The sequence below is a fragment of the Ixodes scapularis genome, unplaced genomic scaffold, assembly GCF_016920785.2.
Source record: "Ixodes scapularis isolate PalLabHiFi unplaced genomic scaffold, ASM1692078v2 PGA_scaffold13__105_contigs__length_92229423, whole genome shotgun sequence".
Taxonomy (NCBI): domain Eukaryota; kingdom Metazoa; phylum Arthropoda; class Arachnida; order Ixodida; family Ixodidae; genus Ixodes; species Ixodes scapularis.
The window spans coordinates 49776163-49779641 of NW_024609839.1; positions in this window are offsets into that span (position 1 = coordinate 49776163).

Consider the following 3479-nt stretch of genomic DNA (forward strand, 5'->3'; position numbering starts at 1 on the left):
ACTGGTTAAACTTGCGGGTACTTCTTTTTTTATATTTTAATTTACTACAGAATGAGGAACACATACACAGTGCTGATCGCCGCAGTCTGCATTGGTAAGTATGCCTTTTGGCATTTTCTTTCTCAGATTCATGCCGTTATTATTATGTCTCTGGCAGCTTCACAAGCTCAGGGTGTGAAACATCCAAAGTATCTAAATATCACTCTTCAGCCAAATAGAACATGGCATTAGTTGACAAAAACGCAACAAAAAAATCATTAAGCGGAATGCTTAAAGGTATTAGGCCACGCCCTGCGTTTTTTTAATAGTCTCTTAAAAAATGGAGGTTTTGCGGATTCTTATTGCGCGGCGCGAAGTAGTTCTCACATGGCTTTTTTGGTGAAGGAAGGGACGATGTGTTTTGGCGTCCTAAACGTGCACGTCCCAATAAAAACGCGTAACGTAAATCTAAGATTCAACTAGATATACCTTAATTCAGGATAGCAAAGGGTATATTAGTAACGTTCCGGGAGTAAACGGACTACTTTTACTACCGTTCTGGAGGCGAACTCATGTATGTAGACAATTTAGCCATCTCCGGAAGAGAATCATTCTCGTCTGCGCCCTGTGCAGCAATATTCCTGGTTTGCTGAAAATTAGAAAACAGATAATAGAGAAATAGGGTCTATGAGCACGCCTTGATATTAATGAGACACTGGACACAACCAAAAATGAAGAGAAAAAATCAGATTTTTTTCATCATCAGCAATATGGGGGGAGAAAGAGAGTAAACATTGAACGTTGGCAAACTACCTGAAATTAGGGCGACCTAGGAAACGGTCTAAATAAAGAACACACTTTATTAGGCGGTCCCACATTGTATCAGACTGTGCCACGCGAGGGGAGATATCAGTCATTATGAACCCTTACAAAATGTTGACAAAATGAGGTAGCGATTCTAGCGAGATTTGCACGTGGTGATAAGATGTGAAAGCGACCGCTCGCTTTAGTAAAGTTTTATTTATTTATTTTATTTATTTATGAATACTGTTCACCCCAAGTATGGGGCTTTAACAGGTGTGGGGTATAGAAGAGCACTGAAACATACATCAGGACTACAATACAGTACACATTCAGCGACATTCACTTAAAAAATAAAAAAAAAATTCTCATTAAAATATAAAACGCTTATTACAACGCCTTGGCGACGTTTATGAGGCGTAAATGTCGCACTCCCACAATTTTTTTCCAACTAAAGTGTGAAAATTCGGAAACTGCTCGAAGACAACCGTTTCTCGTAGAATGTCATGAAGTGTCTGTTGAATGCGTTGAATTGGTCTTCACAAAGTTATTGCACCAAAACAAAACAAAAATACCTGTTTATTCTTTTTTTCAAAATAGCCTATTAAAAAGTTCCGCTGCACAAAACTATTTGAAGTGGCATTTTGTAAAAAAAGAGGGCAAAATCGTAATTTAGTTTTAATTGTATAAGTTCCCAATCACAGTTGAACTAAATTCAAGGAAGTTGCTGTCCTTCGTAAAATGCGCTACACTTCACGACGTGAAGAAATAAATGTTTTCTGTATACTTCAGTGGACAAAATTTACATCTTCAGATATGGTCGCAATTTATAACGGTACAGTGGAATGAAATCTATTTTGGGAAAACAGTTTTAATCATAGTCTTATTGCAATGCTGTGTCAAATAATAAAACATCGACCGCTTGCCTTTTGTTTTTCTTTTTTTAAAGCTGCAGTTGTTGATGGATATAGTAAGTAACCCTTGTTGCAAATTTTGTGTTTTGGGATTCATAAACTTGAAGCATCAGTAGAACAGCAATCAAGATTTAGATTTTTTAAACATTTGAAATTTAGGACACCCGTTATATACTTCTTTTTAGTTCTAGAAAAAGTATTTTCGTTACTCAGTCATTTCGCTCATGTATTAAAAATAAGGAACGAATCAGTTACAAAATATTACCGGAAGTAAGTTTATTACGAAAAAATTCGTTAAACACCTTAAGAAAAATCTACTCTTCAGGTAGTGGGACACGTTTCTAATATTCACAACATCAGGTTTGTTGAAATGCTCGCTGTAAAAATGCTAGCCACGGCCTCGCCATCACTTCAATTTAACTACATGCGTCGCATTTCGTTTAAGTGCAATTATCTACCGTACATTTTATATCGATGGTATGAAATATAAACAAATCACCTCATCCTGGTGACTGACCTCTGGTCGCTGCAGTGAATTTCGGAGACGAGCTTAAAAGCTCCACAGTCATTAACTGCGATTTCCTTTCATCTCTACAAAGACGCTTATAAGTAGGCATGTCTGACAAGTATAATTTGATTTCATTCACGTTCTGCCCTAGTCAGATAAGACCCTTATCTCTGTCTTTCTTTCTCTTACTCTATGTGTCTACTGGGTGGGTGTATCAAAGAGTGGCCAGGCTTTTTAAATCGACCGCAAAATTCGATTTCTTACCCTATCGTGCTACGACTTTGTACAACGTTGCCCAGAGATGGTGCTTTTTGTTTTTAGGGGCGAAGCTCCTTAGGGTCTAGCCTTGTCCGTCCGTCCGTCCGGCCGGCCGGCCGGCCGGCCGGCGTCCGTGCTCACATAAAAAGAAAAAAATGTGTGCGTAGTCGACAGGATTCGAACCTTTGCGGGGAGACCCCAATGGATTTCTAGTCCATCGCTTAACCACTCGGCCACGACTGCGGGACGAGTAGGAGGCTCTGAGATGTTGTAGTAAATCAAGAGCTGGGGTTTCTGTCATGAATGAAACGTTGCATGTAGCCGCTCACCGTCTTTACAGGAGAGGGCGCTGCGGTCAAATCCGTATATAATCGTAAAATGCGTAAAATCGTAATGCGTAAAATATAAACGTTGAGCCAATGCAAGCAATTGGCTCAACGTTTATAGACGAGAGGGTGCTGCGGTCAAATGCGTATATAACCACGTTCCATATCACAGATTCTCTTTCTGACATGGACCGTTGACTTAAGCGGTGGAGATGCGTTCCCACGGCTTCTAGCGGATCCAAGCTGATCCGCTAGAAGAACCACTGGCTCTGCATTTCACCGACCATAAAGCAGTAATAAGGCGAAACGCAACCCGGAACTTAGCGCTACCTATGAGCAATAAAAAATCAGCACCATCAGCACTACCTATGAACAATAAAATCAGTACCATCAGCACCACCAGAGCTTCGCCCCAATCAACATAATTCACCACTTGGAGATGCGGTCATTTTTTTGTTTTTTTTTTGTAAAATTTGCAAAGGGCGAACCTACCTGAGGAAATAGTAAAGAAAGAAAAAGGCTCAGCCACTATGGAAATGCGGCGAAGCCAAAGGTCTTCAAACAATACGGCGCCGTTTCGCACGGAAGACAAGAGACGGCGCAAGCGGCCGCGATGCCCACTGTGCCAACGAACGAGCATACGGCGCCGAGAGCCGGCGTCTTTAACAGACGATCTTTTTGACTCAAAAGTGG